This window comes from Lactuca virosa, chromosome 5 (assembly GCF_052849685.1).
Source record: "Lactuca virosa cultivar CGN04683 chromosome 5, Lactuca_virosa_CGN04683_v6, whole genome shotgun sequence".
NCBI lineage: Eukaryota > Viridiplantae > Streptophyta > Magnoliopsida > Asterales > Asteraceae > Lactuca > Lactuca virosa.
The window spans coordinates 301,576,566-301,582,414 of NC_136430.1; the positions used below are offsets into that span (position 1 = coordinate 301,576,566).

Genomic DNA, 5,849 nt, shown 5'->3' on the forward strand with positions numbered 1-5,849 from the left:
ATTGAAATTAATAATTTAACTATTTTGCATAAAACCATAAATTATCCAAAAGTTGTGACTTTAAAATGACAATTGCTCACATTCGACAACATATCTAAACTAATAAGTTAACTATAATATGTGAAAAAGTTAAAGTTATAATTTATAAATAGAAGTAAAATATGATATTTTAATCTTGTAGTTTAGTTAATTTATGATTATAATTTAGTTTTTGCATTAATTTAACATTATTAACCAATTTATAATAATTATTAGAAAGAAATTGAAAAGTCATGGAGGTTTCAAGCAGGGTTGTCAAGATCGGGATCCTACGTAGGATCGTTTTTGGGTTTGCAAGATCGGGATCGGGATCCAAAGATCCCACAAAATAAAATATAATTTTAATTTATAATTTTTAATAATGAAAAATAGTTCAAACATTCAATTTTTCGTTCAAAAGTTATAAAAACTTCAAAATATTAGTCACAAGTCGCAACACAAAATGATAAATGCTAAATTGGTAAAGGTAAAAGACATAAAGTGGTAAAAAAATACTCATTTGCAAAAAAAAAAAAAAAAAAGAAAAAGAAAAATTCAAGGGAGGTAGGATCGGATCGGATCTCGATCCTACGATCCTACCTGCGATCCTACCCCAAATACGATCTTTTTACGATCCAGATTGTTTTTCATACTTAGGATCGTATGATTCTACGATCAGAATCGCGATTTTGACAACCATGGTTTCAAGTGCATGATGTGCTAGTAAAAATGACTCTTTTATAAATAAACTAGGCGAATGTCCGCGTGTTGCGCATGAAATAATTATGCAGTTAAAATATGAATAGATATATATTACAGTAATATAAATCGTTAGATATAAGTTGTTGACACTATTTTAAACCATATACCAAAAGAAACATCCATTAGAATATCATGAAGTGAAAATTTAAAAGAAACTATGATAATAAGAAATATATACAGTTTTGATTTAATATAAATTATAACTATTGTTATAATTAAATGATATATAATATACTGAATTAATCATTTTCAATTTTGATTATGATGATTATTTTATATACAGACTATTTGTGTTCAAGGCAACGTGCTCTTTAAATTTTCATAGTTTTCATTTAAATGTAATTGTGGTTTAGTAATTTCTCTAACTATCTACATCCTTATTAAGGTTAAACACCATTTTCATGAAATTCTACTGATTAAAAAAAACAAATATAAACATTTTATTTGTTTATTTCACTCTTAACAGATTAACAAATAACTATATTAATTTTAAAATTAAGAAAAATAATATCAAAATTAAATTAATAAAGAAATTTAATGATTTTTTTTCCATAAATAAGTAAATTATAAGGGTTTTAGTTTAATATTTATTATGAATTCCATGAGAAAAATGTTACAACGATAAGAGCTAAAAGTATGCAAAAAATTCTATTGATAAATAACACAAAATGAATATTTCGTTAAATTTTTAAATATAATGTTAATTACTCCATTCATTATTAATATGTACATACTATAATATCCCAAAATGAAGAAGAAATATGTTGAAGCTTAAATCTAAGATCTTATAAGTATATTATTATCTTCTTATGTTAGTAAATAAGATATGAGCTTCTATGTTATTTAAAGAAGACATGAAAAGAACCATACATCTCATACGATATATATTAATAAGATATATATTATGCGATATATATTAATAAAACGCATGCTTTTGGATTAGTAAATCGAATAAATATAGGTTCACATTTTAGTATGGATATATACATGTGTAAATAAATAGATTTTACATAATAGGAGTTACATAAGACTAATTAATTCCACCAATAAAACTAATTAATTGCACCAATAAAACTAACATTGCATTTAAACTACCAATTAAGCATTGTCATCATGAAATCATCTTTTATTCATATTATGCAAGTGGGTAAATAATAGGTTTTAAGTTTTGGGAGTTACATGAGACTAATCGCTGTTCAAAAAAATTGAAAACCACATTTCATTATCTCATTTGTCAAACAATCTAAATGAGAACAACCACCAACAGCCAAACATTCAGGAAATATCCTGTAATAAATGAGAAATTAAAAGGTATAATAATTTGTGTTCAGGGTTACAATGTCATGCAATCATACCGAAAACAGGAAAAAAAAAACATTATTTCGTGTTATGTTTTGGGGATGTTAGACTAGTTTTCCATTAGGAAATTTGTTGGATTTGTCACTCCTAGAGAAAACTGTTGTAGTATAAAATATAATGTAAATGAGTCACTAATCAACAAATGTTAGCAATTGTTTAAAACTACAGATTTATGCAACGGTCTAATAAGTAAAAATGACTCTTTAAATAAAAATATTTACATAATTCTTAGCACAACTTTGTCTTTGCTAATCCCAAACTAAAATTGTTATATAATATGAAAAAACAAATTTATAAACAATAAACAAATTTACATAATTATTAGCAAAACTTTGTTTTTGTCGATCCCTAACTACAATCGTGATACTTTTACATGGAATTCTAAACTTAGTTTAACATTTTTCTTAAAACAACGAAGGTTTTGATAATTAAAAACAACATGGAACTCACAATAGTACATTAAGCATATAAACCTAATGAAAAGCATACCTACAAAGTAACATATGATATAAATTGTGAACTTGACTAAAGAGAAATAACATGAGACTTGGAGAGTGAGTCTAGGCATCTGCCTTACGCAACAAATTTGATGAGTTAAGTCAACTACATAATGTGCCTTTGAGTTTATCCATAATTTGCAGCCTAATGATTCACAAAATCTGATGAAGCAAGCAACACACTATATAGTGAAACATAGGTCAAATGCTGCAGACGACCCTAATGTGCAAAGGTGAGAACCGACAACTACCTTTTCTGGTATATTCTCGAACAACATCGAGAATTAATAAACAAGTTCGAAGGTTTATAACAATAAGATCACCAGAAAATTGATAACATCAAAGGTTACCCTTATGGAGGTGTATACCCACAGAAAAGCAACAACTATAATATCAAATTCAAATTTGTACTATGGATTGAATGATCTTCGTGTGGTCCTTCCATTAAATAAACCTATAGGCCAAGAAACCTTTGTAAGTTTACAAAACTCTTAAGTGTATGATTAATTATTTTGAAGTTGAAGAGGTGTGGGAGTTTCGAATGCATGAGATGCTAGGAAAAATGTCTAATTTATAAGTACAGTATGATAGTATATAGATGTTGTTCATGTACTCACATGCTTTTATTAATGTTACATCTCAAAATGAGCCTAGAAGTTTCTAACTTTTTATTGAAAAATATGTTTTTTTCGAAAATAAAATAAAATATATAAATAAATGAAAAAACTAATTATTAGTAAGGTTAAAAGATCTAAGATGACTAGAGAATAAAACTTAAGGTTAAAAATTGAATTAAAAGGAGGGTCAAAGTTGCCAAGTTTGACAGATTTAAGTGTGGCCTTAGTTTAATTAAGTGTTGAGATCTAAATTGTTACTAAAATCATATGTAAAGGTCTAAGTCGAAATCACGAGATTAGAAATGTTAATAGATACCATTTGTGACAATTTAAGTTTAGGGGACCAAATTTGAGAAATTCATTAAACTTAAGTTTGAACTTGTATGACTTGGTTGGGACTATAAATGTTAAAATTTAATGTCATTTTTATAAGTTATAATGTAAATAATATAACTCATTAGTTCTTCATAAGTTGGTTGGATGCATTTATACTATACTTGGAAAGTTTATGGTGTAAATCGTAAATATTATGGGATATAGTTATGAGATTCACCATTTCTTCTCCACTGAAAGAGGAAAAACGATTTGATAAGTAGGAGAGATGAAGATAACTAATTCAAGCCTAGAAGTTAGATCTAGAAGTTCTTTTTGAAGCTTTGATATTATGGATTAAGTAGATGCTTGTGTAAGGTATAAACTCTTCACATCTTTTTCATTATTTTGATTTAGGGTTTAGGGAGAAAACCCCAAATCCTAAAATCACTTCTTTAAGGCGTTTTAGCGATGATTATAGTGAGTTTTAGTTAGTAAATAACTAGTTCACTTTTGGTCTACTCATTCATGGTTTAATATTTGAGATATAATGATTTTGAAAGCTTAAAAACTCATTAATGGTCAATTTCGAATTTTAGCTTAAATTTATGAATTCAGTGATGATATGAAGATTAAATGGTGTTTGAAACTAACTTGAATCTAAAGAATTCATTCATTGAGTGTATAATGTAATTATGGATTTGTTGTTGATTTTCACATTGACTTGAGGTATCTATGTTGATTTGAGCTTCACAATCGTATGATATAGCTTTTGAAATTTAAAAGCATTTTTGAAATATTATAAGTGATTAATCAATTCAAAGTGAAGATCAAGCGGTTATGATTTGAGTTTAATAATTTAGGATAAAAATGGAAGCTTATATGAGTTTTATTAAAACTAAATGGATTAGGATTAATCAAAATGTTGGATCATCACATTTGAACCTAAAATCCATTTATAATACTGTTTTTGAATGTTTTGAAACGTGTTTAAGAGTTAATTTGAATAACTTATAAGTAAATGGAATCTAGTTGGAAACAATATTAAGCCAAATGTGAAGTAAGACTTAACTTGGAAATCTGATACTTTGTGTTTACTCCCTTCAAGCTTCCAAGGAATTAAATCACTTGAATCATTAAGTGATGAAGTTAATTTTATTTTGAATAAGTACAATAAGAGTTAGAGTTCATTTCATGTAACAAAGTCCTTGGAGCCTTAGGTATGAAAATGGATAAATATTTCTTTTATCACTTAAACAGACTTGTGAAAAATTAAACATTATTATTAAGTTCATAATTGAATATTGATAGAGTTTGGGAGAGTTTAGAGGTCAACCGGCTTAATATTGAAGGGAGTAAACACAATGCTTAAAGAGATAAAAATTGCATTTTTTTTCAGCATGTGTGTGTGCATGAGGCACACGGGCTTGTGTGGAGGCTTTTACTTGACCGGTTACCGTTAATACAAAACCTCCATTATAAAGGTATTGATTCTCATTTAGTGTTGTGTCTAATTTTTTTTGGTGTATACCAAAGACTTGGATCATCTTTTTTAGAAATGTGAAGTGGCAACAGCTAGAGCATGGAATGAGATCTCAAAATCGGTTGATGTTACTATTCACACTCAAGGTTCGTTTGTGGATATCATATCTTGGATGGAATCATTGGAGTTAAACAAGAAAAAGAGGAAGCTTGTGGAGACAATCATAAATAATACTTGGTGTGTGCCACCTTTGGTGCTTTCAGATCAAATTGGAGTTTAGGAGAAAGAAGTATAAAAAGATGATGATTTTTAATGTTATTACTTATTAGCGATTAATCGTTTAATTTGATTGTTTCTAGAAAGCGGAAATATGTTTTTAATTAGGTTGATTGGTTGAAAAACACAATTATGTTTATTATTCCGTAATCTCCCAGTTTTTTTGTCTTCTAGTGGCTTACTAGAGACTTTCTTTTATAAAAATAAATTGTTAAAAAAAATTAAATATAGACAATAAGTAAAATAAACATAATATTTTTGTCTTTAAAAAAAGATTTTATATTTGGTAAATAAAAATTGAGAAATCTTCATAAAAGTTTTTAAAATTTGATTTTATAATCGATCAAGTCTTTATATTTTTTTATTAACAGTTAAGCCAAAAAACTTACAAATGTTTACGAATTTTTCCTTTTACCCATGGTCACCAAGTAAATATGAGGGCCTTTTCATAAATATAATCAAAATTTAAAGGTTTTTTTTTATAAAACAATTATTTTTTTAAATATTATCTTATTTTCTTAATAT

The 5,849-nt window shown here is 26.9% G+C and overlaps 1 long non-coding RNA gene across 1 annotated transcript; it reads left to right on the plus strand.

The window, feature by feature from the left end:
• The first annotated feature begins 3,726 nt into the window (after positions 1–3,726).
• On the plus strand, positions 3,727–5,493 carry LOC145116709 (uncharacterized). The gene is made up of 2 exons (XR_013712274.1): positions 3,727–3,943; positions 4,965–5,493. It is a non-coding gene; the product is annotated as an uncharacterized LOC145116709 (long non-coding RNA).
• Positions 5,494–5,849: the final 356 nt, after the last annotated feature.